Source organism: Octopus sinensis, linkage group LG8 (genome assembly GCF_006345805.1).
Source record: "Octopus sinensis linkage group LG8, ASM634580v1, whole genome shotgun sequence".
Taxonomy (NCBI): domain Eukaryota; kingdom Metazoa; phylum Mollusca; class Cephalopoda; order Octopoda; family Octopodidae; genus Octopus; species Octopus sinensis.
In genome coordinates this window covers 101,196,779-101,211,778 of record NC_043004.1, presented here as the reverse complement: position 1 = coordinate 101,211,778, position 15,000 = coordinate 101,196,779, and the positions used below count along the sequence as shown (strand labels likewise).

The 15,000-nt window shown below is 39.2% G+C and overlaps 1 protein-coding gene across 5 annotated transcripts in view; it reads right to left on the bottom strand.

Moving 5' to 3' along the window:
* LOC115214916 (adhesion G protein-coupled receptor L2) overlaps positions 1-15,000 on the bottom strand; it is a 331,915-nt gene that overhangs the window by 171,521 nt on the left and 145,394 nt on the right. The window contains exon 1 of one of the 5 annotated variants that reach the window (XM_029783981.2): positions 9,903-10,187. The exons of the other annotated variants lie outside the window; for them this stretch is intronic. The gene's annotated coding sequence lies outside the window, so the exon portion shown is untranslated. Of the gene's footprint in view, positions 1-9,902; positions 10,188-15,000 lie in introns of those variants that run through there. 5 annotated transcript variants of the gene reach the window in all.

Below are 15,000 nucleotides of genomic sequence, written 5' to 3'. Positions count from 1 at the left end.
AACACAAATGCACACGTGTATATATATATATACACAAATATGAATACATATATACGTACACACATATATACTTACACGTATTTACATATATATATACACATATACACACACACATATATATATACAGACACACACACATACAAAAAAGGAAGGTAGCTACTGCGAATGAAGTCTGCTTGTCGATGTATAACTCTTCTTTTCTGTACATGACTATGTTTTAGGGTACGACAAATCCATAAAGAAATAAACTATTTTCGTCATTTGGTATTTGTAGATTCTTCAATAAACATCGACTGGTGAATTCTTGCAGACACTTCCATTGATGTTTATTGAAGAACTTTCAAATACCAACTGGTTAAAATGGTTTATTTCCCACATAATAGATTTGCCATACCTTTAAAAGACAGTTACATATTAAAAAAGGAAAAATCGGTGGTCATTCAGTAAACACTCAAACTGAAATAAAAACGGCCACCTTCCTTGGTTTTTGAATACATGAATATGTTGATAAAAGTAAACTTTAATGCAGATTTCAGTTAATTCATTTTAAGTTTCCATTGTACTGTTATTATCTGGATGAACCTTAGCACAATAAATTAGAGCTTCGAAAAACAATTACCGTCAAGGGACAATTATTTATGAAAGTATAATTACAGAAAGAAGAAAAACATAATATTACTGTTTTAGGAAAGACATTTGGAATTAAAATGATTATTGAGGTTGCAAAATTCCTACAACAATAAAAGCTTAACTTAATCGAATTTCTGCTCTATTTTTTATATCTATGATTCATCAAAAATGAAGGAAGTGAATTTAAAGTATGTTCTTACTTTAAAACAAAACTAGATTATACCATATTATATTTCGTGGTCTATTTTTACGCTTGGAGAGATGTATAGAAATGTATATTATAACCACAAAATTATAATGAAAAAGAGTCTTTCTTTAATAAAGATAAGCATCAATGAACATGGTTTCATATGAAGGCAATTAAATTATGCATTTATTAATAAGGAGTAAATTTCATAGAATAGTGAGTGATTTGAAATCTTATTTATACAAAAAAAAATCTTTCGTGGGGTTTCTGGCAAAAGTAACATTTATTAGTATAACAATTTAAGGTAAATATCCCGAATTAGTGTTGACTGTAATTTAGCTGCTGCCTGAGAGATACGTTTCATTGCGAAGAGATTATATACCAAGACACTGGCTTTTTAATCTTGTACAATATGAGAATTAAATAGATTCAAAACAGATTTCCTAAAATTATTCAATCAGCTGCAGAGAGAGAGAGAGAGAGAGAGTTCTGAGTACACACAAAATACAAAGAATGGGAAAACGTTAAATGAAGCAATCATTCATGATCAATTTGTTAAATGCAGGTGATCTGCTTCTTTTCTGGTAAACGCAAGACGTCACAGTCTAGATTAGATAACCTGCTTTCGATATTATATCTCAAAAAGAAAGCACTACAACGGCTTCCGATTTGCTTTTTTCAGAGAGACAATTAAAAGAATATCTAAGCGTTCTAGTGGTGCAGGAACAGGGCCGCAAGAACTGTAGCTGCGATACTAGTTTTCCTGCAGAAAGAGATTTACCAATTTTTGTAAAGTGCAAATAGCAGCTTCAGCTGAGAATAGAAATTGTTACCGTTCGGTCGGATATTCAACATTGCTTATATCTCGCAGTTTCCATTTCAGATGTGTAGCGAGTAGGAGGTGAAAACATTTCTTGTAATCAAACAGTTACATACAGTAATGGGCACGAAAATTGTCACTGCTTTCGAACGCTGTGAACCCTTCTTGCCCAGAGAAGATTTAAGACCGATAAAATAAAAATAAAAGCGATGTCGCCACTTACAGTGCTTCAACTGCAGCCTAAAGAGATATTTGATCAGAGTTCTCTTTATCTAGAAATTTAAGACTTAAAAACACATCGGTAATTTTTTTAATAGACAACAAAATCCGAAAGATTTATCTGCTACACAGGAGCTCTCATGCTCGGCCAATCTTCATGTATTAAATATTTGACGTTAGTGGAGGCGCAATGGCCCAGTGGTTAGGGCAGCGGACTCGCGGTCACAGGTTTCGATTCCCAGACCGGGCGTTGTGAGTGTTTATTGAGCGAAGACACCTAAAAGCTCCACGAGGTTCCGGCAGGGATGGTGGTGATCCCTGCTGTACTCTTTCACCACAACTTTCTCTCACTCTTACTTCCTGTTTCTGTTGTACCTGTATTTCAAAGGGCCGGCCTTGTCACTCTCTGTGTCACGCTGAATATCCCCGAGAACTACGTTAAGGGTACACGTGTCTGTGGAGTGCTCAGCCACTTACACGTTAATTTCACGAGCAGGCTGTTCCGTTGATTCGAATCAACCGGAACCCTCGTCGTCGTAACCGACGGAGTGCTTCCATTTGACGTTAATATTCATCCTGTAGACTCCTCCAGCATAAATCCGCCCTCGGAGTCTTCGATAGTTTCCGATCACTTTGGAAAACCGGTGCAGCAATTCTGATCAATGTTACTCCATCTTTATAATCGCGCTTTATAATGTTCACGATTGTGTTATTACAGATAGGCTCTTGTAGAATTATCCGGGTATAGAAAAATATTTCTTTATTCTGCGAGCTTTCTACACTTGTTTATTGTCGCATCGAGTACAATAAACATTTTACAAAACGTATGAATGCTCAGGTATTCTGAAAGGGTGCTTTGAGAAAAGTAATACAAACATCTGACCTAACCTACTTCGTCGTCAAATAACGAGAAAAAATGAAAGACGGGGGTGAAGTGAGTGAATGAGTCGAGCGCACATACATATACATGCATTCAGATAGAGAGAAACTGTGGCCTTTAATGAATGTATTTGGAGAACACGAGTTTTGAACAACCGATAATAAGAGGGAAAAGAACGGGAGAGAGAAATAGGACTAAGGGAACAAAATAAGGGATAGTGAGGGAGGTCATAATGAGGTTTTTTTTTTTAGTAATAGTGGGCGTGGTGTTACTGGAGAATACTTGAGGTGGCGTTAAAGGGAGGGGTTGAGGTGTATGTTGTTGACGATGTAATCAGTGGTCAATTAGATTGGTGATTATTAATTCTTGACCAAAGGTCAAATGTTTGAAGCAAGAGGTTAGTGATGTCAACTTTGATCTTGAGAGCTTAGAGGTTGTTGTTGTTGGTGGTGGTGGTGGGATCGAAAGAGTCGAAACAACTAGGCAGTAGTCACTGGAGCTTAACATCGTTTGAGATGTTGGACGGACGGACGGACAGACAAGTCAAGTTGATGGGTAGTTGGACAGATGAAAGGTAGGAGAAACGAAACAGTGGGATAGAAAGAGAGAGAGAGAGAAACAGAGACAGAAAGACAAAGATAAACGGAGAGATATAGAGAGGGGAAAGACAGATACAAAAATACCGAGAGAGAGAGAAAAGGATCTAGTGTAAAAGAGAGACATTGACAGAACAACCCCCGCTACATCTAGCCTGCTAGGATCTGAAGGATATGGCTAAGTGTTAAATTATTGGCTCTATTACGTTAGTCTAGATCCTTCACCACCCCTCTTGTCTCTCTGTATTTGTATACACATCTCATAACGAGGCGGCTATAAAAGATGAGAGAGAGAGAGACAGACAGACAGAGAAGGAGAGGTGAAATAGGCTCAGAGATGTAGATAATGGTGATTGTAAAAGGAAATGTGTGAAACTTCCCCCCAAAACACATACATATATCTTCAAGGGTTAAAATGTATGAATACAAGATGGAGGAGTGAGAGAAGTGTGTGTGTGTGTGTGAAATTAGAGACGCATAGAGCATATGTATGTGTGAGAGAGATGTTGAAAAGTGTGTGAATGATAAGAGATATGTTGAAAATTGTGTCTGAAATTCGCGTATGTGTGTGTGTGTGTGTGTGTGTGTATACGCGCGCGTGCGAGGAATGTGTGTGTGAAAGAGAAATATGTTAATAGGTTCAGTTGCGTGTCGGCTACAAAAAAAAAATATATACTCTTTTACTTGTTTCAGTCATTTGACTGCGGCCATGCTGGAGCACCGCCTTTAGTCGCGCAAATCGACCCCGGGACTTATTCTTTTTGTAAGCCCAGTACTTATTCTGTCGGTCTCTTTTTGCCGAACCGCTAAGTGACGGGGACGTAAACACACCAGCATCGGTTGTCAAGCAATGCTAGGGAGACAAACACAGACACACAAACACACATACATTCATATATATATATATATATATATATACACATATATACGACAGGCTTCTTTCAGTTTCCGTCTACCAAATCCACTCACAAGGCATAACAGAAGACACGGGGCTATAACAGAAGACACTTGCCCAAGATGTCACGCAGTGGGACTGAACCCAGAACCATGTTGTTGGATAGCAAGCTACTTACCACACAGCCACTCCTGCGCATATATATATATATATATATATATATATATAAATTTTAAAAAGGGGGGAGAAAAAATGAGGGACATGAACCCTTTCAAAACAGAATTCAACGGCACAGTTTCAATTCTTAACACTGTATCTGTGCCTGATTATTCACTACAGCAGTAGGGTAAATATTAATACATAGGGTTTCATCTAATGCGTTTCGTCCTACTTAAGATTCGATCGATATAACCCACAGTCTTCAGGTTGTTGACTTGACCAAATGTAAGAAAGGAGACGGAATGTGAATAGAAGAATATAAATGAAACCCTGAACATATTTTACCTCGTCCCACTGGGATCGATGTGTTCAAAATCTAGCGATATTTATTATGCATTCCACCGGAATCGATAACTACTAGTAATATACTTGGCTGATTAAAACAGTTAACACTTTCTCACTCGCAGAATCTTCTTCCTATTATTACATTATCTTTTATCTTTCAACATGAGTCATTAGACTTGCGGCCATGCTGGAGCACCACCTTGAATAAGTCCTAGGGTCGATTGAACAAATCGACCTTAAGATTTTTTTCTTTTTGAAGCAAAGTACTTAATTTGCCGTGCCGCTAAGTTACAGGGACGTAAACACCCCAAAACCAGTTGTCAAGGGGTGGGTGGGAAGAAACTGAGACACACATATATACATACATATATGATGGGCTTCTTTCAGTTTCCGTCTACCAAATCCACTCACAAGATTTTGGTCGGCCTGAGGCTATAGTAGAAGACACTTGTCCAAGGTGCCATGCAGTGGGACTGAACCCGGAACCTTGTGATTTAGAAGTAAACTTCTTACCAGACAGCCACATCTTTTAACTGGTTTAATTCATTAGACTGCAGCCAAGCTAGGGCGTCGTCTAAAAAGGTTTAGACAATTCAACCCCAGAATTTATTTTTTAAGAATGGTACATTCTATCGATTTCTTTTGCTGAACCGCTAAGTTAGTGACGTAAACAAACCAGCAAGCGGTGGTGTGGGACAAAAACACAAGCACACAAGCACACGGCGGGCTTCCACATAGTTTCCTTCTTCCAAATTCATTAATTGGCCCAGGGCTATAGTAGAAGACTTGTCAAAAGTGCCGCGCAGTGGAACTGAACCCGAAACCAAGTGATTGTAAGGCGAGTTTAACCTCACGGCAATGCCTACGTCTATATCAGAAAATATCTTGTATTTTTTTTTTTTGCACCCATGAGGTAAAAGAAAGCGAAGGCTGCAGACATGCATTAGAAAACTTCATTCGTTTAACAATGTAGTTCTTTTTATCGGATGTGAAAGAATTTAAAAGACAGGATAGAATTCACCGAGGCTTGGATTCTGTAAATAAAAGAATATAAAGATCGCACAAGTCCAGAAATTTTGGGGGAAGGGGGCCAATCGATTAGATCGACCCCAGTGCGTAACTGGTACTTAATTTATCGAGGCCGAAAGGACGAAAGGCAAAGTCGACTTCGGCGGAATTTGAACTCAGAACGTAGCGGCAGACGAAATACCGCTAAGCATTTCGCCCGGCGTGCTAACGTTTCTTATTTCTATATTGCCCACAAGGGGCTAAACATAGAGGGGGCAAACAAGGACAGACAATGGGATTAAGTCGATTACATCGACCCCAGTGCGCAACTGGTACTTAATTTATCGACCCCGAAAGGATGAAAGGCAAAGTCGACCTCGGCGGAATTTGAACTCAGAACGTAGCGGCAGACGAAATACCTATTTCTTTACTACCCACAAGGGGCTAAACACAGAGAGGACAAACAAGGCCAGACAAACGGATTAAGTCGAGTATATCGATCCCAGTGCGTAACTGGTACTTATTTAATCGACCCCGAAAGGATGAAAGGCAAAGTCGACCACGGCGGAATTTAAACTCAGAACGTAGCGGCAGACGAAATACCGCTAAGCATTCCGCCCGGTGTGCTAACGTTTCTGCTAGCACGCCGCCTTTCGTCGAACTACATATTCTGGCAACCTCTACCGTAAGTGTTAGAAATACAGGCACAGAAAAAGGGAACAGCCGATAAAATTCACAATATAATTGACAAGCACTTTGTTTTATTCATCTCGGAAAACTGAAGGTTAAGGATGACTTCAGATGTATTTGAACTCGGAACGTAAAAAAACTGGAGCGAACAGTGCAAGTCACTTTTGCTTAACGCTTTATCGATTCTACCATTTCACCGTCTTCATCATTTTCATTATTTTTAACAAATTTTGTAAGGTCGATTAAATCGACTACAGTATTTGACTGGTACTTTATTTTATCAGCCTCGGACGCATGAAAAGCAGAGTGGATCACAGCGAGATTTGAATTCAGAACGTAAAAAAGCCGAAGAAAACCAGACAAAAGGCTAGTAATTCTGAAGAGAGAAAGCATAGTCGATAAAGCTGTACCAGTACTTAAATAATGCTTTATTTTATCCACCACGCAAAGGAGAAAAAGGTAAAATTGCGGCGGGAATTGAACCCAGAACGTACAGAGACAACAGAGATGCCGTAAGACACATTTTGACACAACCAAACGGTTTCTGCCAGATCGCCTCCTTTTATCATCTTAAACAATGGTTTCAGATTCAAGCGTATCGGACCTCGTCAGCGTTGCGGTAGCGCGTCCCCCGGTGGATTCGGCAGGCAGGCACGTTTCTTCCGAGAATATCCTACGCCGAACTTCCGAGGCGGCCGGTATGTTCACTGTGAAAAATATTAGAATGCTCAGAGCGATCCCGTCGGCTAGCAGACGAAAGGTATGGAATGATGGGCGAGGGAGCAGTAAATGCCATCGACCACAGCACTGCTGACAATTTTATCGATCCTGAAGGAATGAAAGATAAAGGTGATTTCGTTGAGATTTGAACGTAGAGCTTAAAGAGTCGGAAAAGAACCGCAAAAGCATTTTCCCCCGATGCTCTAACGATTCCGCCAGCTCGCCTGCATACAGATAAAGGGATGAGTATCGAACAGTAGAAGTGGCAGTAAATAATTCTTTCTATTATAGGCACAAGGCTTGACATTTGAGGGAGGGGGTTAAGCCGATTACATCGACCCTAGTGTTCAACGGGTACTTATCGATCCCGAAAGGATGAAAGGCAAAGTTGAGCTCGGCGGAATTTGAACTCAGAACGTAAAGACAAAATGTCGTCAGCACGCCGCAACCTTGATAATAATATTCTTTTCAAATTTTGGCACAAGGCCAGCAATTTTGGAGACGGGGTGTTCAGCTGGTACATATTTTATCGACTCCCGAAAGGATGAAAGGTAAAGTCGACCTCGGCGGAATTTGAACTCAGAACGTAGCGACGGACGAAATGCTGCTAAGCATTTTACCCGGCATCCTAACGATACTGACAGATCGCTGCCGTCCCGATAATAATAACCCTTTTTACTATAGGCACAAAGCCTGAAATCGTGGGGGAGGAGGGAAGTCAATTACATCGGCCACAGAGCTTAACTGTTACTTATTTCATCGACCCCGAAAAAATAAAAGGCAAAGTCGACCCCGGCGGAATGCGAACTCAGAACGTAAAAACGGACGAAAAACACCGCTAAAGATATTGCCCGACGTGCTAACGGTTCTGTCAGCTCGCTGCCGCCTTGAAAATATTAATAATGATATCAATAATATTAGTATTAGCAATAATATATTGGACTCTATTGTACCAAAGAAAAGAAATGTGTCTCTTGGTGTGAGATTGTACGAAAAGGCATTTGTTTTACTCTTATTCAACACAGCACATCCGTCTCTTTCTATTGAGAAATAAGACTTTTTAGCAGCTCTTAACAATTAGCTATAGCGTTAGAAGTGTGTAGGGTCATATATTAATGCAAAAAGATACATTGGTGTATTTCAAAAGTAAAGCACGCACGCTTTGCCAGTCGTACCTGTATTTCATGTGCATCAAACTCAGAGTAGATCATCACCAGATTGTTCATAGACATATACACATACGTGTGTAATACATACATTCATATACCAATAAATAAATAATAGTAATAAAAGAGAAAGAAACAGAAAATAAATGCGTAGATGCAGATAATACACGTGTACAATTCGAAAATAAATCAAGGTACATACATTAAAATAAACATACGTATTGTATAGTACATATTTCCTGGACATGAATCAATGTTTCTACAATAAAAGCTTGTTTTCATCGAAAGATAGATAGATAGATAAATAGATAGATAAATAGATAGATAGGTATGTAGATAGATAGATAGATAGATAGATAGACAGACAGACAGGCTGACCATCGTAAGAGAATTGTTACACACATAGACCGATGAGGTCACAATTTTAAACCGAAGGGAAATCTACCGAAATCAGCTGAAAATTTGAGAAAACACAAATAACATGTCTCTATGGGTAAAAAAAAAATCTATACACTTGAAAATGTTCTATCATCCGAATCAACATTTAGAGTAACATTCAGATAGAAGCGATAACAAATAATGGGGGTGGAAATAAATAATTCATAATAATAAATAGTGAGAATATATATTTTTTTTTCCGGGTCTCTATTTCTGTGCAATAGTAAACCAGTTTGCTTTAATAAGGACTCAAACCCATTCTAGTCTGAATTGTCCAAAAACTTTTTGATCAAGTGATCTTAATATTTTTATTAAAAATTCTAACGTATCATTACAAAGAGTTTTCTGCCCTAATTGATTAGATAATCTCAGCAGATCTAAGTTTTCAACTCGGTAATTACATATACGACATCCCATCGATTTATACATTAGCGCGCATGTATTCAATATATTGAGTGAATATATATATATATATATGTGTGTGTGTGTGTGTGTGTGTGTGTGTGTGTGTGTGTGTGTGTGTGTGTGTGTGTGTGTTTGTGTGTCTGTGTTTGTCCCCCTAGCATTGCTTGACAGCCGATGCTGGTGTGTTTATGTCCCCGTCACTTAGCGGTTCGGCAAAAAGAGACCGATAGAATAAGTACTGGGCTTACAAAGAATAAGTCCCGGGGTCGAGTTGCTCGATTAAAAGCGGTGCTCCAGCATGGCCGCAGTCAAATGACTGAAACAAGTAAAAGAGTAAGAGTATATATATATATATATAGTATGCAGACTGTACCCCTGAAATATTTTTCCTCGATTATATTGTTTTCATACATAACCAACGGTCCCTACATTCCATCTATTTCTATAACATCGAGTCTTGCGTCTTGCCAAATGAGAACTTAGTTCGCTGGTGAGGTCTGATAAGGCCGAAACTTATCCGTTATCTCCACCAGTTGACTGTAATAAACTCACTTCAATCTAAATTACTTATATTGATCAAAAATTTCAATCAGCTTACCTTTTTCGAATTATTTCACATGCATTTTTTAAAATTACATTTTAAGCAATCCCAGAGGGGAATTTCTGTCTATTATACTAATTGCTTAGAAAATTTTAGTCGATTGAAATTTTTCAACTAACTATATTACATATGTGAGACCCTACCTTTTTATATTTCGTATGCCGAACACTCTCCTGGAGTATTTCCCCTCAGCTGCCAATGTTTAAATATTGCAGTGTCGATCGATTGATGTTCGCGATCGGTGAATTCTGAAACTTTGATTCTGTTTCTTGACGGAAACTCGTTCATCTGTGCTTTTCTGAAGTTTGTTTAAGTGTTTCTGCTAACTTCATTGATGTTTCAATGGTAATTGGTGGGTGGTGTTGGTGAATGCTGGGGGAACTGTTTGCCGATTGGTTGTAGTAAGCTAGGTGTTGGGAGCATCAGGTGATGTCTGGGGGAGAGTTGTAGTAGTTCGGTTGATAAAGGTATAAACGTGGATGTTTGTGTGTGAAATATTTAGTATATAAAGTGAATTTAGTTGTGAAGCTTTTGCTATCATAAAAAAAAAAAATTAATAAATAAAACCTCCATTCAGTGTTTAGCTTTCACAAATGGTATTCATAATGGTATTCACTAGAAACGAAAAGCATTCAAAATAAAAAGCAGTAACATAAAATTCAGACAGGCGCTCCGCACGCGCCGCACACACATATGTAAGGCAGCCGCCGTTCGGTAAAGATGTTAAAGCGTCGGACAGAATGCGCTGCGACGTACGTTTGGGTTTTCTGAGCTTATAAGTTAGAGCACCTTCAACTTTCATCCTTTTGTGGGCCGATAATTAAAGTACTAGCCCAGTGCTGCCTTATCTTGGTTATTCAGCAGGGTTTAAAAGATAAGAAGACCGAGAGTGTTTGTTTGATCGCGACTATACGGGCACCTAAAAATCAGCGAGAGGACGGTACATGCAGAGAACACCGAAGTCATTCACAAATGTGACTGACGATCGCACTGTGTGTGCGTGTACTGCCACGACTCCCACCAACGGCACCTCAAGACTACACACCCAACACTCTAGCACTCTCACAAACCCCTATCACTGCGATAGGTTTCAAAGCACACCCTACCTACCGCTTTGTTTTCATATAAGATGGTAGTGGTTTCTGGTAGGTGTAAGGTTTAGTTAGTCTTCACGTCTAGAGACGAGGATACAAAGGGATTGATGTAGAACAGTCATGGGCAAACTGCGACCCGTGGGACTCTCTGAATGGCACGCCTGACGCAAAAAAGCTATCATGAATTTTTTTAGAAGTGCGGCCCACCTGATGACGAGCAATGCCTCGTGCGGCCCGCTTCCCGAAAAAGGTTGTCCATGCCTGATGAAGAGTGTATCGGAGGAGGTCGATGTAGTAGTGTAATTGTGGTGTTGCACAGGTAGTTGTACAGGTAGTGTGACTGTTGGCTGCGATGTATGTGTGTGTGTGAAGTGGATGTGGTGCCTACAGGGATGTAGCAGTTGAGATTTTACTGGAGTAATGAACGAGAAAGGTAGTAGTGGTGCTTGCGACGGTGGTTGCAATTATGTGACAGTGTTGACTGAAGTGATATATGTACATATCTGCTGCGAAACTGCAGTCTTATACCTACTAAATAGAGAGAGAGAGAGAGAGAGACGAGGGGGGAGACGTAACTCGTGCAGCGCAGAAATCGAATCTAAAATCTCACACACGAGAAACAAGAATTTCAGACGGACGGTAGACTGATACATTGGAATGTACCTTAAATTGAAGCCACCTGTATATGTATTCACGCTCACACACACCAAACACTGACGTCGTCGTTGTTGTTGTTGTTTGACAGTTACTACTAAAGTATAAAACGGGTATATCTCACCTCCTACCCACTCGTTAATTTCAAGTAGACACACAAACACAAAAGATAGAACAGATATATTATATATATATATACATAGGTAGGAAGGTAAAGTATATAAAGACATCAGAAATGAGAAGCTATTTTCTATCCTACTACTAACTTATATTATTGGAGTCTAACGTCATTAACTTAAGCTCGCATATTCTTCCCTTACATCCGATGAATTACCATTTTGTAGAACACACACACACACACAGCTGGCATATGACCCACTCATAATATTTGGTGGCTAAAACTCAAATCTACACTTCGTTTAAAACAAAAAGTACGATGAAATATATTTATTTTTTTTTAGTTAAACAAAATCGCACGGACACACACATATATATATATATATATATATATATATCAAATCCTCACTTAATACACATTATTAATACACCCACAGTTGTCACTTCCAGGCCGAATGACAGGTACAAAGATGGGTAGGGCGATTTAGAATGAGAAAGAAAAACCCACCTCCACGTTTTTCGCCTGATAACGAATGTTTTAATTGAAGCGACAATAAAAACAGATTAAACAGATAAGATAAAATAAATAAATATATAAATAAACGGGAAGTGACGGTACATTAACATGAGTAACGCTATTATAAGTGGTTCTCTTCACTGCCTGTAACTTTAGCCCCTCCGCACACACCTTAGACAAAAAATTCATTTATTCCATTTTAACTGTATACAGTCGACGGCAATCTTTCGTCTCTTGTAGACCTTTCCGTCGATTTCCGTAAAAAACTTCTTTTTTTTTTTACATATGGGCTTGCGGTCTCCCACACCCCATCAAACACACACACACACATGTACATCAATGCTTCCCATGCACGGTAACTTCAAAAGAACTTCCCTCGTCATACAATCGCTTTCTCTTAGTCTCTTTCGCTCTCATTACTTCAAAAGTTCCCGCAAGCCCATATGTAAAAAAAAAAAAATTTTTTTTACGGAAATCGACGGAAAGGTCTACTAGAGACGAAAGATTGCCCAGTCGACAGATATTCAAACCATCGAAGCTATACATAATCTTAAACCAATATTTCTGAAACTAATGCTTTTTTTTCTTTTCTTTTTGTTTATCCAACGATCAATTAAAACACAGTGAATAATAAACCAGCTGTGGAAGAGTCTACACATGTAAAGTGTAATAAGAATCGGGCGGCAGAAAGTAATGGTTAAAAGTCGTCCCAATACACTTCCTTCCAAAAAAGAACACTGACAAAAACAAAGAGATATTAAAATCTACAACTGCTGGCACTCACAACAGATATATATTTTAGTCAGAGCCCACATTCATTGAAGGGAACAAGCGATCCGAGAATATTGTAGAGGACTGCTAGAGGCAATTCCCTTGCAGACGAGGAATATAAAATAACTGTGTCATTAATGTTACACATTCTCTCCCAACATAACACACACGCGTATATACACTGGAAGTATATATGCACAAATATCTACACAACCCATATACATGTACATACAGACATATATGCGCTCATATCTGCATACGCACTAACATACAATACACACACATACACATCTGTTTATATACCAATATACTGACACAAATGCATGTATATACACACACCCGAGCGTGTGCGTATGTGTGTGTGTAATGTGTGTGTACACAACACAAATGTCATTCACCAGTTGGCTCTCGCCTTGAAAAACTTTGGTGAAAGTGACGCCTGTCGCCCTCGACATAAATATTTTCAATGGTGTCAGTCACGCGGGATCCTCCATCGAAACTGTTCGCCAAGAACCCCACTCGACTCCCATCCCTTATATCGGTAACTTCCAATCAGATCTCACTATTGTAAAGTATTTGGACGAAGCTCTTTTGAACCCTCAGTTTATCAACTCCAGCGTGCCTAAGGGGTTTCTTCTTAACCCATCCACACGTTCCCTTCCTTCTATACACAACAACGACCTACTTGCCCTCACGTCCAACAACGCCAACAGCAACTGCTCTTAGGTAGATAACGTTTTCTCTAACCTTAAAACCAAATATAATCCACTCGTAACCTTGACACCACACGCCAAACCCACACTGACACCATGTAGAGAGAGGACCTCGAAAACATTCTTCAATGGAGACATGTCAAACCCGTCTCTTCCAACAGCAAAAGAAAGCAATCGCTACTCATATAAAATATTATCTATCCATAATCCACCTAAATCATTGGCGACACGTAACCAGAGCCCTTACAATCGTTCTAAATGTTGGGAATGGTTATCACGGGTGTTTCTCTTGGGAAAAGCGTATCCATGGCATAGCTAGGACAACGTCCTAACGATTAGCTCTTCACTTCAGGGCCTTAAGTCGCTTCTGGAACCTAACATTCATAGACATGCTTCGAAGGTTCTGTGAAGCCGACAATGGAGCATTGCTCTCACATTAGTGACGGTGAAGCTGTGACACACACAAATACAACCTAGACCACATAAAAAAAATGGTAACCGACTGTCTGGCGTAAAATCATTCACAGACTCTGGCCCGCAGGCACTATCTCCTCTGTCTGCCTTTTCTACAGGTACTCTAATGGCCTCTGCCGCTCGGAATTTGCCAGGATCAAGCCACCTCTTCTCAGACATTCTTGACCCACTTACCTCTGATTCACACATCACCTTTCATGTTTCCAACCTTTCAGTCCATGAACGAAACAATACGCCTTGTATCCCCTTTTATGAACGTCGGCCCTGTGGCTTTCCCTCCCTGTTCCTTTCATTTCTACAGATGTTGACTTGAGAAGGATCAAGAGAGACATTAATTTCCCAGGCACTTCTAGGTATAGAAAGGCCATAGGCACTGCTCTGTAACTCAGACCAATCAAGTTATATGCACACACACACAACATCTTGTGGTATTTGTGGCGGCGATTCGCACCAGAACTCAAATCATGTAGATTTAAATAAACTTTGCCTATAATCCTTCGAGGGTCGATAAAATGAAACGCCAGTCAAATACTTGTGCTGATCTGGTACAGTGAAGCGCAGATCACAGTCAATATCTGTAACTCCGATTACAGGTGAAACAAATACTATACGGAGTATACAGAGCAATAAGACGAAAATCATCTAATTTCACATCTTATAATACAGTGAGTGCATATACACAAACACACACACAAAGCGTGTATGCACTCGCATATATATGATTATATAGAATATAAAAAAATGTATCTAAACATTCATACATATAGGTGAAAATACACGCATATATATAATTATACATACATGCACATGCAAATATACATGTGTATACAGGCATATATAAATATACATATACATAAATATATGTAGATGTATATACATATGTATATAGATGTAAATACAT